General features: G+C 36.1%; 2 protein-coding genes across 3 annotated transcripts in view; one reads left to right on the forward strand and one right to left on the reverse strand.

Annotated features, from left to right (window-relative positions):
• The window catches only part of LG06H1orf141 (linkage group 06 C1orf141 homolog), a 163,133-nt gene extending 145,419 nt beyond the window's left edge, over positions 1-17,714 (reverse strand). Inside the window, exon 1 of the mRNA XM_019730956.2 lies at positions 17,576-17,714. The gene's annotated coding sequence lies outside the window, so the exon portion shown is untranslated. The remainder of the gene's footprint in view (positions 1-17,575) is intronic.
• IL12RB2 (interleukin 12 receptor subunit beta 2) overlaps positions 17,329-19,605 on the forward strand; it is a 70,068-nt gene continuing 67,791 nt past the window's right edge. Inside the window, exon 1 of one of the 2 annotated variants that reach the window (XM_074334919.1) lies at positions 17,329-17,915. The gene's annotated coding sequence lies outside the window, so the exon portion shown is untranslated. The remainder of the gene's footprint in view (positions 17,916-19,605) is intronic. The other variant, XM_074334920.1, reaches the window with a different exon arrangement.

Below are 19,605 nucleotides of genomic sequence, written 5' to 3' on the forward strand. Positions count from 1 at the left end.
AGTACAAGACAATCCTAATATTTGTATGGAACCACAAAAGACCCCAAATAGCCAAAACAATCTTGAGACAGAACAAAGCTGGAGACATCAAGCTTCCTCATTTCAAACTATATCACAAAACTCTAGTAATCAAACATGATAGTATTGACATAAAAAACAGATACATAGATTAATGGAACAGAAATAAACCCATGCATATATATTGTAAATCAATTTATGACAAAAGAGCCAAGGATACACGATGGGAAAAGAACAGAATCTTTGAAAATTAGTCTTGGGAAAACTGGACAGCCATATGCAAAAGAATGAAACTTAAACAACTATCTTACACCATACACAAAAATTAACTTGAAATTGAGTAGACTTAAACAGAAGACCTGAAACCATAAAAATACTCATAGAAAAAAACATATGCTGTAAGCTCCTTGACAACTGTCTTAGTAATGATTTTTTAAATTGGACACCAAAAGCAAAGGCAACAAAAGCAAAAATAAACAAGTGGGACTACATCAATCTTAAAAGCTTCTGCATAGCAAAGGAAACCATCAATAAAATGAAACGGCAATCTACTGAATGGGAGAAAATATTTGTAAATCATATATCTGATAAGGGGTTAAATCCAAAAAATATAAAGAACTCTATAAATTCAATAGCAAAAAAATTTCCTATTAAAAGTTTGGCAAAGATGTGGAGAAAAGAGAACCCTTGTACACTGTTGGTGGGAAGGTAAATTGGTGTCACCACTATGGAAAACAGAATGGAGGTTCCTCAAAAATTAAAAATATAAAGAACCACCATATGACCAGAAATCCCACTTCTCGGTATTTATCTGAAGAAAACAAAAACATGACCTCCAAAAGATATCTGCACCCCCATATTTATTGCAGCATTATTTACAACAGGCAAGATAAGGAAGCAACTTTAAATGTCCTTTGATGGATGAATGGATAAACAAAATGTGGTATATATAGACAATGGGATATTATTCATCCATAAAAAAGAAGGAAATCTTGCCATCTGCAACAACATGGATGGACACTGAAGGCATTATGTTCAATGAAATATGTCAGACAGAAAATACCACATGATCTCACGGATATGTGCAATCTGAAAAACAAGCAACAAATAAAAACCAAGCTCATGGATACAGAGAACAGATTCAGGGCTCCAGAGGTGGGGGAGTGAGAGGTGGGCAAAATAGGCAAAGTGGGTTAAAAAGTACCAACTTCCAGCTATAAAATAAATAAGTCATGGGAATGTAATATACAGCATGGTGACTACAGTTAATAATACTGTATTGTTATTTGAAAGTTGCTGATAGTAAATTGTAAAAGTTCTCATCACAAGAAAAAAATGTCTGTGTGGTGATAAATATTAATTACACTTATTGTGGTGATCATTTCACAATATGTACATATATTGAATTATTATGTTGTATACCTGAAACTAATATTTTATATATCAATTGCAAACACACACTTTCCCTGATGCTGAAATTCTACTTCCAAAACTTTATCCCATGAAATAGCTACATATGTTCAAAAAGAAGTATATACACTATATAAAGGGCGTTTCTTGCAATAGTATGTGTAATAATAGAAAATTACAAGTTAAAATGTCCATTAGAATGGAAATAGTTCATGAATTGCGGCCTATCTGTACAAGAGTTGTGATGAAATTGTTTAAGAAAAGTATGAGGTGGACATACTCATACACATCTGGACATGAAAAGAACTCCAATGTGAATAATGCTAGTAAAAAAACAATATGTACACTATGGTCCCAAATACACCCACACAAAGAAAGCTGTATGTTTGTGAATACAATTAATAGGAAGTGCATGTGGAGATTAGAAATTGTTCACAGTAGAGCAGCTCAAAGTTGTGTTTGCTTGGAACTTTCTATAAATTGAAAAAATAGAAAGTGTCACTATCGAAGCATAGTGGGGAAGGATTGATAGAGATTAAGAGAGAACTAAAATCTCCCTAAACCAAAGGTCGACAATTGTTGAGTTGGTGATGGGGGTGGGAAACAAAGGGGATTGTTCATATTTTGTTTTTCACTCTTTTGTATTCTTGACTCTTGCCTAATTGAGAAAAAATGTACTGATGTATTAATTATAAAAGGGGGTGGGTGGGTAGTACTTTACAAGATAATTGCATGCTGTGTATTACATGTACTGACAAGTATACTCAACATAATTCTATACATCTAGGACAGGGTCAACGAACTTTTTCTGTAAAGGACCGGATAACAAATATTTTAGCTTTTGTAAAGTTAAACATTTACAATCTTAGAGTTCAGTAAAAAAAATTACTAGATGGGCAAAGAAGCACAATTAATGTGATTCATAAGTAGGAGAAAAATCAGGCAATAGAACTACACCCAGAATTAGCAGAGATGATAGAAGTAACAGACGAGGACTTTACTACAACTACCATAAATGTACCCAATGATTTATAGGAAAAATAGATAATAAGAGAAATGGAAACCATAAAACAATGACCAAATGGGACTTCTAGAGCTGATAAATACACGTATTTTAACATTTTATATAAAACTAAATGGATGCATATAACAGATTTGACAATGCAGAAGAAAGCAATAAATTTGAAAACATAGCAACTGAAACAAAGAGAGGAAAAAAACTGGGATAAAACACACAACAGAGCCTCAGTGAACTGTGAGACAATATAGAGCACTCTAAAACTGTGTAATTGGAATTTAGAAGTGGAAATAGAACATTTGAAGCAATAATGTCTGAAAAATTTTTCAAATTTTGCAAACACTAGAAACCCACAAATCTAACAAGCACGACAGACCTTAAGCATGATATACATACATCATGGAAACCATACCAAGGCCCATCATAATATAATATTGAAAATCAGTGACAAGGAGAAGATCTTGAAAACATACAGGAAAACAAGATAGAGTTTCACTGACTTCTCACTGGAAACAATGCAAGCAGAAGACCATGGAATAATATCTTTAATATGCCAGGGAGGAAAAACCCCATCATTTTATATACAGTAAAAAAAAAAAATCTTTAAGAATAAAGGTGAAATAAAGACATTTTTAGACACACAAAAGCTGAAAAAATTTGTCAGTAGCACACCTGCATGATAGGAAACGTTAAATGAATTTCTTTACGTGGAAGTATGATACCCAGTGGAAACTTTGACATATACGAAGTAAGGAAGGGTGCAGGCAAGCATAAATATGTCACAAAAATAGAAAACAAAAGCTTTGTTTTGTATTTTTAAATTTTTTAAAAATATGAATAGTTAAAACAAAAGTAGTAACAATGTATTGTGAAGCTTATAATAAAAATAATAAAATGTACAATAGCACAGAAATAGCATAAAGACAGGAGTATACTGTTGTAAAGTTCTTGCATTACATACTATTTGAAGGTAGACTAAGATAATTTAATACCACATAATTGTAAAAACTATCAGACATATGAAAAGATGTTCATCGTCAAGGACATATATTTTAAAGCAATGCAATGCCATTTCTCATGTTAGATTGATAAAAATTACATAAGGTGTATAGCATTCACTGTTAGTGATAATGTGGTATGCTAGGAGTATAAATTACTACAGTTTGGATAATAAACTGACATAATCCATGAAAATGGAAAAACTCATACATACCCTTTAATTCAACAAGTCACATGTGAGATTCTATTACACACAAATAAAAGCACCATATATTTATACATGTATATATGTAAGAATATTTTTATTTTGGGGGAAATTGGAAAAAACTTGAAGAACTATAAGAGAAGAGTCGACTAAATCTATGTCCATACATAGTAGAGAATACTTGAAGCTATTGAAAAAAATGAGTTAAATCTATTATGTATGTTATGGAATGAAGTTTATGCCATGTAGTAAATAAAATCAAAAGACAGATAGATAGAATGAGAGATGGATAGCATGGCTCAATTTTTGTTTAATGCAAAAGAAAAGACTATCATGCTTGTATACATCTATAAAGGCATGAAGAAAAATGTGGAAAGATTCTCACAAAAGTATTACTTTTGGAGGAGAGTTGGAGGGGAGAGGACAAATCATTAAAATTTGTTATAATGCTGTTGTGTTTGACTTGTAGAAACAGATACTTAATTGAGATAATTCCTGTCTCAGTTTTGGCAGAGGTCCTATAGGCCGAAATCAAAAACACTAATACATCACCCAGCAGGCAGTAGTGCTTCAGCCCTGAGATGTCCAGTGTCTCACATTTTTCTCCTTTCCAAAGGGGAGAGCATTCATTGTTCCCGTTGTACCATTTTACATTGTGGGTGGGAGAGTGGGATGCAGGTAACACATGTTTGGGGATTATAAACCGCTGCTCACCACACAAAGAGCTTAACTCTGAGCTGGGTGCAGTGACAGGGCAGGATTTTGGGTTGTCTCACTTGGGAAATCAGAGAATACTTTCTACATATGGGAAGCATGGCGCAAAGGGATATTTGGAGTCTAAAATACTGAAATAAAGAAAAAAAATGCTTAATGCTCACCAAGTATCCATGTTCTAGAGTGCTCTTCATGAGGCTTTCACTAAAGAACTCGTGAGCAAAATAAATAAATAATTAAGGTTTTATGTAAGAATGTTTGCGAGAAATTTGTCTTTTATGTGAATCACTCTCCTCTTTATAAGAACCCATGAAACACCTTCGATTGGGCCACCAAAAGTTCTGCCTCTGACAACCAGGTTATATGCCATCATATTATGGAATCTGTGAATCCTATAACTCATAGGTCTCTTAGATTTAGTTTTGAGAATAGCAGAGCCACATTGTGAATCAAGTTTATATTGTGTGCGCCCCTACGGCTGTCAGTGTTTTGTATGCATGCATGTATGTATGTGTGTATTTATATGTTTATAACTGGTTACGTGTTGGCTACATAATGTCAGTGTTTTAAATTTGCTTCATGTTCTCATTTTGCTCTTTAACCTTTATTTTCATTTAAGAAGGCTTCTGGCAACCTAGAAACCTCTTGGAAATGCACTGCTCCTATCCAAGAAATGGGATTTTCCACGTGGTTTGTTCAACTACAAACAACATCTGTGCTTGCTACCTGTCAGTTGTGAAAAAGTTACAATTCTGCGTTTTAAGAATCTTTGGGGGTTTCTGATAATCTAAGAATCTGGCACTATACTATTTTATATAAGCCTTTCAACATATGACATTACGGGTACATTTAGTAGTTACGTTGGTGTCCTTTAAGTGTAACACTTTGGACGGATGAGTAAAATTAATAATTAAGTGAAAACTTTTAGAAATAAAACTTTTGTAAAGTGAAGCAGCAAAGATGAATCTTAGATTCTGATCTCCTTATTATAAGTAAAATGTTCAAAGGGATGTAAAAACCTTCTTACCAAGCTTAGCTGGGTGCCAGCATTTGTCTGATGCCAGAAATCACTGTGTTGGCAACCATCTCTTAATATTTATTCTGACAAATGATACTCAGTTGTTCACAGCACAGTGTGAGTAAGTATTTTCAGGGCTTTTGGTATCTACAGCAAACCAAAACAGACATTCGAAGGAATGGAAAAGTACCAGAAATGGAAACTGAATTAGCATTTCCTAGAAAAGTCTTTGTCACTGTCACTGTGGTTTAATTAAGCTTTTGATTTGCAAGTACATTCATGTAACTACAGCTGTGCAGAAGGCCACCTCATCCCCACAGGCATAAAATATCACCCTAACAATCACAGGCTGATACTTTGGTTTGTATGTTAGGCTCTTGCTTCCTTAGGTACTCTCCAGAAGATCTAGGGCTTGTTCTCAAAAAACACAGAAGCAAGAATTCACTGCCTCCTCCCCGAAACTAGACAGGCAATCTCTGACAACAGACATGCATCTACTAGGAAAACTCTCTCCAGATATTAAAAGGAGGAGAAGGAAGAGAAAGGAAGAAAATAGAAAGGCCTCTACAGATGGTTAGATTCCATATGGGAGGTCACCAATTTGCAAAGAAAAACTATGCAAGTATATACATATAACTTTCCAACTACATTGTTAAAACTCTGTTGAAAATTTTGAAGATTCAACACCCCCTATAACCAAGGACAGTGAAATCTCTCCCGAACAAGTCAGTTCAACTCTAAATATTTGTTGAGCACCTGTTCAGTGTCACTCACTGTGCCATGTGCTGAAGATACTGGAGCAAACCACACAGATACAGTCCTTGCACTTGTGGAGCTTATAACACAGAGCAGATGCAGGAGAGATGAAGAGAATTGCCGTTATCAATAACTATTAGCACAAGTCTTCCCTTGATATTTAACTCTAAATTGAATGATATACTGATGTCCTAGAAAATGATAATTTCTCTAAAAATATTTATGTGAGATTGGTAATCTGATTTATCTGCATCTGCGGAAAAGAAGAGAATAATGAAATCCACCAATTTTGCCTGCATCTTATTGTACTATAATTTGTTTTGCTTGCTTAACAATCAGATTCAAGTCCTCTCATCTGTTCCCCTAAAGAAAATGTCTCAGAATGCATTTGGAACACCATCTTGTGTCTGCGTTAGCAATTTTGTAAGATGCTGCAATGAAAGTTAATAGACCAATAAACAATCTAAAATAAACATTTTAGATTGTGCACACCATCAGAAAAAAGGGATTTGAGGATACATCCCCAATACATGTTCAATTGTGTTTTCATTTACTTATAAATTTTATAAGTAATATATATTATAAATATATATTTATAATATATATTGTAAAACGTACACAAAAATAAATTAAATTTTAAAATGAGATAAAGAGTAAAATACATTTTTGAAATAATTTATTAACAAAATAAGAGCTTTTCTTCTCACTAAAAATTATTGAAAAATAAGCTAATCCATGAATTATACAAGCTAATTACTAATATTTAGTTACCTTTCAAACTAATCAGAAGCAGCTGCATTTTCATTTTTTTTAACAAATGGGTTCAAAATTCACTGAAATACTCAATTGAAAAATTGAAACAAAATAGCAAATTGTTTCCAAGGGTATTTTTTTTTTGTAGATGACAAATTTACATAATTTTTAGCAACCCTCCACACACACACACACACACACACACACACTCACACTAATGGCAACATTTTGAAATATTTGTTTTCAAATGTTCTCTTCATAGCACTCTCTCAGTCAGTGTTAAAATGTTATTCTTTAGTTTGAAGGGCAAAGAAGGCTGAGATATTTTTTTTCCCCAAGAAAAATCTATTAAGTAGACATACATCACTACAGAAAAGATTAGGAAATTTAGAATATTTGCTTTTTGTAAAAAAGATAAATACAACAAAAATAACTAACTTTTAACTAAATTAACTTTGTCGCAAATGATTTTCACAATCATTCACCATCTTGCTACACACTAATGTTAAGATTCTACAATTTGAAAGCTTTATTTTGACCAAATTGTTCACATAGATAAATTGCTGACGTATGTAAACTGCAATATGTCAGAGTGTCATAAAAGCAATGTACTATACGTTGTTGATTCTAAAATGTACATTTCTCTTATTTAACATCTCATCTTATGCCTATTGCCCAAACAATATGGTTAATGTAGTTGGCTCTGCACATGCTCAGCAAACCTGGATTGGTTTTAGTGGTCTGGAAGACAACAATGGGACATTCTTTTAAGAAATGCTGCCTTATTAACACTCATGTCACCGAGGATGATATTGGGTGAAACAAAAAAGTAATCCAGAGTGTTAGACTCTGAATGTGAATATATCTAAAGAATATTTTAACCAATTTATTTTGCTTATATATGGTTTCCTTTTTATTTTTTGAATGAACAAGAGTGATACATAATAAACATATATGTCTAGATAAATCTTATAGGAATACTTCAATAAATGAAATTTTAATTAAAAATATTCTAAGAAATACAATCATAGTAGGGGACTTTAATACCCATTGACACCAATGGACAGATCTTCCAGACAGAAAATCAACAAGGAAACAGCAGTCTTAAATAACACACTAGACTAGATGGATTTAATTGATATTTTTAGAGCATTTCACCCCAAAGCAGCAGAATATACACTCTTTTCAAGTACTCATAGAATATTTTCCAAGATAGACCACATGTTAGGCCACAAAACAAGTCTCAATAAACTTAGGAAGGTTGAAATTATATCAAGTGTCTTTTCTAACCACAATGGTATGAAACTAGAAATCAATTACAGAAAGAAAACTGAAAAATACACAAACACATGAAGGCTAAATAACATGCTACTAATATACTATTATAATGAATGGGTTAACAATGAGATTAAGGAAAAAATCAAAATCAAAAGATACCTGAGACAAACAAAAATGAAAACAAAATGACCCAAAATCTAATAGGACATAGCAAAAGCAGTCCTAAAAGGGAAATTCATACCAATGCAGGCCTACCTAAAGACACAAGAAAAATTTCAAATAAACAGTCTAACTTTACACATAAGAGAACTGGAAACAGAACAGCAAACAAAGCCCAAAGTGGAAGGAAGGAAGGAAATAATAAAGATCAGAGCAGAAATAAATGAAATAGAGGCTAAAAAAAAAAAAAAAAAATACAAAAGACCAATAAAACCAAGAGCTGGTTCTTTGAAAAGATAAACAAAATTAATAAACCATTAACCAGACTTATCAAGAAAAAAATAGAGGACCAATATAAATAAAATCAGAAAATAAAGTGGAGAAGTGACAACGGACACCATAGAAATACAAAACAAATTTAAGAAAACACCACGAGCAATTATACTCCAACAAATTGGACAATCTGGAAGAAATGCATAAATTCCTAGGCGAATACAATCTTCCAAGGCTGAATCAAGAAGAAACAGAAAATCTGAACCAACCAATAACTTCTGATGAAATTGAATCAGTAATCACCAAGCTCCCACCAAACACAAGTCTTAGACCAGATGGCTTCACAGGAGTTTTCTACCAAACATGCAAAGAAGAATTAACACCTATCCTTCTCAATCTATTCCAAAAAATACAAGGTAAAGGGAGGTTCCCAAGCTTATGAGGTCCCCATTACTCTCATTCCAAAACCAAAGACATTGCAAAAAAAAGAAAATTATAGGCCGACGTCCCTGATGAATATGGATGCAAAAATCCTCAACAAAATATTATCAAATCAAATTCAGCTATACACTAAAAAGATCATACACCACAATCAAGGGGGATTTATTCTTAGTAGGCAAGGTTGGTTCAATATCTGCAAATCAATTAACAAGACACACCACATAAACAAAACGAAAAATAAAAATCATATGATCATATCAATTGATGCAAAAAAAGCATTTGACAAAATCTAGCATCCATTTGTCATTAAAAACTCTCAGCAAAGTGAGAATAGAGGGAACATACCTGTACGTAACAAAGGCCATATATGACAAACCCACAGCTAACATACTTAATGGGGGAAACCTAAAAGCATTCCCTTTAAGATCATGAACAAGACAAGGACATCCACATTCACCACTTTTATTCAGCATAGTACTGGAAGTGCTATGACATGATACTATCTGTGGAGATCCCCAGAGATTCCACCAAAAAACGATTAGAACTGATAAATGAATTTAGTCAAGTAGCAGGATACAAAATTAATATTCAGGAATCAGTTGCATTTTATACACCAATAACAAACTATCAGAAAGAGAAATTAAGAAAACAATCCCATTTACAATAGCATCAATATAAATAAACAAATAAATAAATAAATAACCTAGGAATAAATTTAACCAAAAATAGAGAGCCCAGAAATAAATCCACACCTATTTGGTCACTTAGTCTATGACAAAGAAGGCAAGAATATTCGTAGGAATGGCAGTAGCAGGGCGCACTTTTTGAGTTCTCCTCCGGACCTTATCACAAACGGGACATCTATAACCCATCAAAGGACTCTCTGCTCATCACGCAGAACAGCTAAGAGACTTGTGCAAGGATTACTTGAAGGACAATATACCCAACACAAGAGTCACCTTTGGAGCACACGCAGAGGAGAAGAACGAAGTCAAATATAAAGGACACATACTACATAAAATAACCCAGGAAGAACTAAGAACTCTAGGGGATCTACCTAATACATCGAAGCAAACACAGAGAGTCAGCCAAAATGGGGAAACAAAGAAACATGTCCCAAATAAAAGAACAGAAGAAACCTCCAGAAATGGAACCAAATGAAACAGAGGTAACCAACCTATCAGAGACAGAGTTCAGAACAATGATGATAAGAATGTTTAAGGAGCTTAGAGACAACATAAAGAAACAACCAGTTAGAACTAAAGAACACAATTACTGAAATAAAGAACTCAGTTGAAGGAATTAACAGTAGATTAGATGAAGCAGAGGATCGATCAGCAACTTAGAAGACAAGTTAGCAGAGATCACCAAAACAGAACAACAGAAAGAAAAAATAATAAAAAATAATGAAGATGGTTTAAGAGACTTGTGGGATAACATCAAGCGCAACAACATGTGCATCATAGGAATACCAGACGGTGAAGAGAGAAAGCAAGGGATTGAAAACATATTTGAAGTAATAATATCCAAAAACTTTCCTAACCTGATGAAGGAAACCAACATACAAGCCCGGGAAGTACAGAGAGTTCCAACCAGGATAAACCCAAACAGGCCCACACCAAGACACATTATAGATAAATGGCAAAGGTTAAAGACAAAGAGAGAATCCTAAAAGCAGCAAGAGAAAGACAGAGGGTTACATACAAGGGAACTCCCATAAGACTATCAAATGACTTTTCTACAGAAACATTGAAGGCCAGGAGGGAGTGGCAGGAGATACTCAAAGTGATGGAAAACAAAGGCCTACAACCTAGATTGCTTTATCCAGCAAGGCTATCATTTAAAGTTGATGGAGAGATAAAGAGCTTCCCAGAAAAGAATAAGCTAAAGGAATTTATTACCACCAAGCCAGCATTGCAAGAAATACTAAAAGGACTTCTGTAAATAGAAGAAAGATGAAAACAATCTAACTACAAATTTAAAAATGGCAATAAGTATGTACCTATCAATAATCACTTTAAATGTAAATGGATTAAATGCTCCAATCAAGAGATATAGGGTGGCTGAGTGGATAAGAAAGCAAGACTCTTGTATAAAAGAGACTCACCTCAGATCAAAAGACACACACAGGCTGAAAGTGAAGGGCTGGAGTAAGATATTTCATGCAAATGGAAATGAGAAAAAAGCTGGAGTTGCAATACTTATATCTGACAAAATAGACTTTAAAATGAAGAACATATTAAAAGACAAAGATGGGCACTACATAATAATAAAGGGATCGATCTGACAAGAGGACATAACCCTAGTAAACATCTATGCACCCAACATAGGAGCACCTAAATATATAAAACAGATATTGACTGACATAAAGACAGAGATCAACAGTAACACTATCATAGTAGGGGACTTCAACACACCTCTGACAACAAGGGACAGGTCTTCCAGACAGAAAATCAATATGGAAACAACAGCCTTAAATGACACATTGGACCACTTGGATTTAATCGATATTTTCAGAGCATTTCACCCCAAAGCTGCAGAATACATGTTCTTCTCAAGCACATGGAACATTTTCCAAGATAGACCATATGTTAGGCCACAAAACAAGTCTTGATAAATTTAAGAAAATTGAAATCATACCAATTGTCTTCTCTGACCACAGTGCTATGAAATTAGAAATGAACTACAGGAAAAAAACTGGAAGACACACCAATTCATGGAGGCTGAATAACATGTTACTAAATAATGAATGGGTCAACCAGGAGATCAAGGAAGAAATCAAAAGATATCTTGAGACAAACGAAAATGAAAACACGATGACCCAAAATCTATGGGATGCAGCGAAAGCAGTCCTAAGAGGGAAATTCATAGCATTGCAGGCCTATCTAAAGAAACAAGAAACATCACTAATCAACAGTTTATCTTCACACTTAAGGGATCTGGAAAAAGAACAGCAAAATAAGCCCAAAGGGAGTACAAGGAAGGAGATAATAAAGATCAGAGCGGAAATAAATGAAATAGAAACCAGAAAAACAATACAAAAGATCAATGAATCCAAGAGTTGGTTCTTAGAGAAGATAAACAAAATCGACAAATCTTTAGGCAGACTCATTAAAAAAGAGAGAGAGGACCCAAGTTAATAAAATCAGAAATAAAAGAGAAGTGACAACAGACACCACAGAAATTCAAAAACTTTTAAGAAATTACTATGAGCAACTATATGCCAACAAATTTGACAATCTGGAAGAAATGGACAGATTTCTAGAGGCGTACAACCTTCCAAGGCTAACTCAAGAAGAAACAGAAAACCTGAATAGACTGATTACCACCAGGGAAATTGAATCAGTAATCAACAATCTCCCAACAAACAAAAGCCCTGGACCAGATGGCTTTACAGGTGAATTTTACAAAACGTTCAAAAAAGAATTATCACCTATTCTCCTCAAGCTCTTCCAAAAAATCCAGAAGGAGGGAAGACTCCCAAACACTTTTTATGAAGCCACTATCACCCTGATCCCAAAATCAGACAAAGACACTACAAAAAAAGAAAACTACAGGCCGATATCTCTAATGAACATAGATGCAAAAATCCTCAACAAAATATTAGCAAACAGAATTCAGCAATACATTAAAAAGATCATACACCATGATCAAGTGGGATTCATCCCTGGTATGCAAGAGTGGTTCAACATCTGCCAATCAATTAATGTGATACACCACATTAACAAAATGAAAAAGAAAAATCACATGATCATATCAATAGATGCAGAAAAAGCATTTGATAAAATCCAACAGCCATTTATGATAAAAAAAAAAAAAAACCTTAAGAAAGTGGGAATAGAGGGATCATATCTCAACATAATAAAGGCCATATATGATAAACCCACAGCTAACATCATACTCAATGGGGAAAAGCTAAAACCATTCCCCTTAAGATCAGGAACAAGGCAAGGTTGCCCACTTTCTCCACTTCTATTCAACATAGTGCTGGAAGTTCTAGCCACAGCAATCAGACAAGAAAAAGAAATAAAAGGCATCCAAATTGGTAAGGAGGAAGTAAAATTGTCATTATATGCAGATGACATGATACTATATATAGAGAACCCTAAAGACTCCACCAAGAAATTATTAGAGCTGATAGATGAATTTAGTAAAGTAGCAGGATACAAAATTAATATTCAGAAATCAGTTGCATTTATATATACCAATAATAAAACATCAGAAGGAGAAATAAAAATAACAATCCTATTTACAATTACTTCAAAGAGTATAAAATACCTGGGAATAAATTTAACCAAAGAAGTGAAAGATCTGTACTCAGAAAATTATAAGACACTGAAGAGAGAAATTAAAGAAGATACAAATAGATGGAAACACATACCATGTTCATGGATAGGAAGAATTAATATAGTCAAAATGTCCATACTGCCTAAGGCAATAGACGTATTCAATGTAATTCCTATCAAACTACCAATGATGTTTTTCACAGAAATAGAACACATAATCCTAAAATTTATATGAGACCATAAAAGACCCTAGATAGCCTCAGCAATCTTGAGAAATAAGAACAAAGTGGGAGGTATAACGATACCTGACATCAAATTATACTACAAGCCTACAGTAACCAAAACAGCATGGTACTGCCATAAAAACAGACACATAAATCAATGGAACAGAATAGAGAGTCCAGAAATAAATCCATGCCTATATGGCCATTGAATCTACGACAATGGAAGCAAGAATGTACGGTGGGGTAAAGACAGTCTATTCAATAAATGGTGCTGGGAAACCTGGACAGACACATGCAAAAAAATGAAGCTGGACCACCTCCTTGCACCATATACAAAAATAAATTCAAAATGGCTTAAAGACTTAAATGTAAGATCTGAAACCATAAAATTCCTAGAAGAAAATATAGGAAGAAACTTCACAAACATTACCCCAAGTAAGATTTTTACTGATATATCCCCTTGGGCAAGGAAAGTAAGAGAAAAAATAAACATGTGGGATTACATCAAACTAAAAAGTTTTTTCACAGCAAAGGAAACTATCAATAAAACCAAAAGGGATCATACTGAATGGGAAAAGATATTTGCTAATGATATATCTGATAAGGGGTTAATATCACAAATTTATAAAAAACTCACTCTACTCAACTCCAAAAAAACAAACAACCCAATTAAAAAATGGGCAGAGGACATGAAGAGACATTTTTCTAAAAAGGACATACAGATGGCAAACAGACATATGAAAAAAAGCTCAACCTCACTAACCATCAGAGAAATGCAAATAAAAACCACAATGAGATACCACTTCACCCCAGTCAAAATGGCTATCATCAATAAATCAACAAACAACAAGTGCTTGCAAGGATGTGGAGAAAAGGGAACCCTTGTGCACTGTTGGTGGGATTACAGATTGGTGCAGCCACTATGGAAAACAGTATGGAGGTATCTCAAAAATCTGAAAATGGAACTACCTTATGATCCAGCAATCCCACTCCTAGGTATCTATCCAGAGAAATCCAAAACTCCAATTCAAAAAACTTTATGCACTCCTATGTTAATTGCAGCACTATACACAATAGCCAAGACATGGAAACAACCGAAATGCCCATCGGTAGATGACTGGATTAATAAACTGGTACATTTATACAATGGGGTATTACGCAGCCATAAAGAAGAAAGAAATCTTACCATTTGCAACAACATGGATGGACCTCGAGAACATTATGTTAAGTGAAATAAGTCAGACAGAGAAAGACAAATACCATATGATCTCACTTACATGTGGAATCTAAAGAAAAGAATAAGTGAGTGAACTAATCAGAAACAGTTTTGGAGACATAGAGGAAAAACTGAGGGTTGCTAGATGGGAGGGGGGGTGGGGATGAGGGGGGAGGTGAGGGGATTAGAAAACAGTCAGTAACCACAAGATGGCCATGGGGTTTTGAAAATTAATTTGGGGAATGTAATCAATAATGTTGTAAAGATTTTGTAGGGTATCCAATGGACACTGTCTCATTAGGGAGACCACCTCAGGGATGATGTAGATGCCTGATCACTGCATTGTACACCTGAAGCTGAAGTTGAACAATAATGAATGTCAACTACACGTTTATATATATACACACACACACATATATATACATATACATATATATGTATATGTGTATATATATATGTATATATGTATATACTTACAAGAAGCGGAGTACAGCATTAGGAATAGAGACAGTGGAAATGTAATGGTTCTGTGCGATGTCAGAGGGGGAGGGGTTTCACACAGAGTGAGGGATATAAATGAGAAACGTCTAAGTATTGCTTTGTCTTGTACACCTGAAACTAATAAAAAAAAAAACTATGATTGAAACACAGTGGCTGACATGTAGTAGGCTCTTACTAGTGTTTTAAAATGCATAAACGAATCAGTGACTGAAAAACGAAAAACAAAACAACAACTACAAAAAAAGAATATACATTGGGGTAAAGAATGTCTATTCATTAAATGGTGCTGGGAAAACTGGACAGATACATAAAAAAAAAAAATGACTGGATCATCTTCTTACTCCATATACAAGAATAAACTCAAAATGGATTAAAGACTTAAATGTAAGACCCGAAACCATAAAACTCTTAGAAGAAAACATAGGCAGTAAACTCTGAGACATTAACCTTAGTAATATTTTCACTGAATATATCTCCTTGAGTAAGGGAAACAAAAGAAAAAAAATAAACAAATGGGATTACATCAGTCTAAGGACTTTTTGCACAGCAAAGGAAACCATCAACAAAACAAAAGGCATCCTACAGAATAGGAGAAAATATTTACCAATGATACATCTATTAAGGGGTTAATAGCCAAAATTTATTTAAAAAATTCATACAGCTCAACACCAAAAAAACAAACAATCCAATTAAAATATGGGCAAAGGATCCAAATAGACATTTCTCCAAAGTGAATGTACAGATGGCCAACAGACTTATGAAAAAATGCTCAATGTCATTAATCATCAGACAAATGCAAATTAAAACCCCAATGAGATATCACCTCATACCTGTCAGAATGGCCATCGTGAAGAAATCAACAAGTGTTGGGAAGGATGTGGAGAAAAGGGAACTCCTGTGCCCTTTGAGGGGATTGCAAATTGGTGCAGCCGCTATGGAAAACAGTATGGAGGTTCCTCAAAAAGTTAAAAATAGAGCTACCTATGACTCAGCAATTCCACTTCTGGGTATTTATCCAAAGAAATCCAAAACACTAATTAGAAGAAAGATATGCACCCCTATGTTCACTGCAGTGTTATTTACAATAGCCGAGATACAGAAACAACCAAAATGCCCATCAATAGGTGATTGGATAAAGTAGTACATACATACAATGGAATATTACTCTGCCACAAAATAAGAATGAGATATTACCATTTGTGACAACATGGATAGACCTAGAGGGTGTTATGCTGTGAAATAAGTCAGACTGAGAAAGACACCTACCATATGAGCTCACTTATATGTGGAATCTAAACAACATAAATGAAAAAACAAAAGAGAAACAGACCCACGGTTACAGAGGAAAAACTGATGGTTACCAGATAGGATGGGGTTGGAGGGCTGGTGAGAAAGGTGAAGTGATTAAGAAGTACTAATTGATAGTTACAAGAGTCACGGGGATGTAAAGCACAGTGTGGGGAATACAGTCAATAGTAATAGTATTGTAAAAACTATGTATAGTGTCAGATGGGTGGTAGACTTCTTAGGGGGATCATTTCATAAACGATATAGCTGTCCGACCACCACACTGTACATCTAAAACTAAGATAAAATAATACGGAATGTCAACTATAATTTAAAAAACATAGTCACAGGGATGCCTAGTGGTGGGTAGTAGACTGGTTGGGGTTATCACTTTGTGAGTTATGTAAATATCTGATCACTGTGTTGTTCCAAAAAAAAATTCTAAGAGATAAGAAAGCATTATGCCATATTTTATGCAACAGTTCTTTTTATTTCTTAATGGTACATTAAAAAATGGTGTGTCTTATAGTTAATGAATCCCTGGATTCAATGAAATATTGTCCTAAGGGCACCACTGTCATCAACCCCACTGCATTCTGTGCAGTTTTCCCTCTTCCCTCCGAATCCCTCTTGTAACATATAGAACATGGGAGCATTTAGGGTCGGTGTCGTGCCATCTGTTGATGTTCATTTCTTTCTAATTTTTTAGATAGCAAGTTCTCGTCTTTTCTTCCCACGCCCCAGTCCCGCACTCTGCCCCCTCTGGAGATCACGGCCCTAGGGCGCTCCAGAGCACAGAGGAAGCCCGTTTCTCTGAGGAAAGTTATCTAATGAGTGTCAACCAAGCGCCACGTCTCTGTGGCCGTGAAAGCCCAGAACATGGTCTTCTAGAGCTTATCATATCTTGGCGCAGAATTCACCACATCGACTCAGCCAGTCCTCGCTGGCTTTGGGGACAGGCTTTACTCACCGCGTTTTACATATCGTCAGGGGAAACGGAGGTGTGGAGACAGAATTACCTTGCTCAGGGCGACACGGGCACAGCGCACCAGCGGAGGAGCGGGTCCCTGACCCGCTTCGACCCCTGCGTGGAAACCGCAGGTGCCGGCGGGGCAGCGTCGCGCAGCTGAATTCTATCTCCAGCCGCTTTCCCTCCGCCCGCAGCCGCGGTCGGACCCCTGCGCGCCGCCACGCCGCTGCACCCCGCGCGGAAGTTCCCACCCCTGGGGTCTGCACGGCCGGCGCGGTGACGGGAGGAGGGGCGCTGGCACCGAGAAGCCCCGGATCGCAACACGTGCGTCCCAGAGCACTCGGGCCACCAGGGCCATACCGGCCCCCGCCCGCAGCAGACCATGCGCGGTGAGTGACCAGGGGCTCTGGAGGGGGGTGGGGGGGCGGGGGTGTCGGGGACCCCAGGATACAGTATGGCTGGAGTTGCAGTGCTTCTCTTCTCCCGGGGGGCTTGGGTGGTGGCCTCTCCTCGTCAGAATCCTCACTCAGGGTGCTTGAGGGTGCTGGGTTGGGGTTTGGCCAGAGGGAGGAGAGGGGGGCCGTCAGACTGAGTCCTGGGCACAGAATCACGGGTGTGTGAGGAAGGGAGGGGATGGCATCTGGAAAAGGACAGAGGGCACCCCTCAGGGTCCAGCCTTGGTCCAGGCCCACAGGCGTGACTCGGGGCTTGAAAATGGACCTCCTGTAAGATATTGAGGCTCTTATTTAGTCTGGCATGGGGGTGAATTGCCCCTTTCTTGGCAGCACTTTCCTGTGGCCTCCGTAGACAGACCCAGAGTCCGTGCCTGGCCAGTTAATATCAGAATGCTGGGGTGAGCTGACTGGCCGGCCTCTGTTTTTTCACCTGTGAAGTGTCTGTTTAAGGAGGCCCTTCTCATCTCATTGAAGGGCACTAAAGATAAGCCTTGTAAGAGATTAAGTTCTTATATATTAAGGTCTAGACAGAGGCCTTAACAATAGTAACCCAAAAGCATACGAAAAGACTTTTCCCTTAAAGAACGGGGCAAAATTAGTCTTCATCCTTTATCAAACTCTGGATAATTGTCACAATCCCCTATGTATATATCCTGAGTAGATAAAATCTTTGTTGAGCACCTATTATGTACCTGGCCCTTGGGTACACATTGTTAGCCTATATAACGCTTCAAAACCCCAATGAAGTGGTTATTAGTATTCCCATTTTACAGATGTGGACATGTTTGCACTTTCATAGAGATAGTCTCACAAGTTTCTAGCTCCAAACTCTGAGCTCATTGCTGTTGCAACTCAGGCTTATCCCGTGTTTCCCCGAAAATAAGACAGTTTTATATTAAGTTTTGCTCCAAAAGACACATTAGAGCTTATGTTCAGGGGATATCATCCTGAAAAATCATGCTAGGGCTTATTTTCTGGTTAGGTCTTATTTTCAGGGAAGCACAGTAACATTATAGCCTCCTCCCCTTGGGCAAACAAACATTAGTTTATTATTTTCCATTAACAAGGAAAGGTACAGTGCCCTATTTCTCTGTCCAACATAGTATAACTGAAAGGACCTTAGTGGCTAAGAGCTGACACTCTTCTCTCCGTTTTAATATGAAATCCTCAATTTGTTACTATCACTTTGTCAGGCAGGAAAGGTTCTGGAAGAGTTTGCAGCATTCTTTTAGCTTGTGTCATGTTTCTTGAATATCGTGATGTTCACATAGGATGGTAAATTCCCAAGTTTTGGCAAGCTTTGAATCTTTCCTGTATTAGAATGAATCCTAGTATGAAAAAAAAATTCTAAAGCACCTGTAAGAGTTTTATGGAAGAAGAATCCTCGAAGTACAGTAGATGTTACACACCATTTTTCAGTTGTGGACTTATTTTTGAGGTATCACACACCTGCTTTGTTCTCTAGCCAATTATTTGCCATCTTTGTAATTATACTCACAGCAGTCCACTCAACTTCCACATGTAAATGTGTGCAGACTCCTGTAAAGAGAGCTAAATCCCAAAGAAGTCTTGTCCAACTTCCTTTGCTCTTGGAATCTTGTGGTGCTCTTTACTAATGGTAACT

Source organism: Rhinolophus sinicus, linkage group LG06, assembly GCF_036562045.2.
Source record: "Rhinolophus sinicus isolate RSC01 linkage group LG06, ASM3656204v1, whole genome shotgun sequence".
NCBI lineage: Eukaryota > Metazoa > Chordata > Mammalia > Chiroptera > Rhinolophidae > Rhinolophus > Rhinolophus sinicus.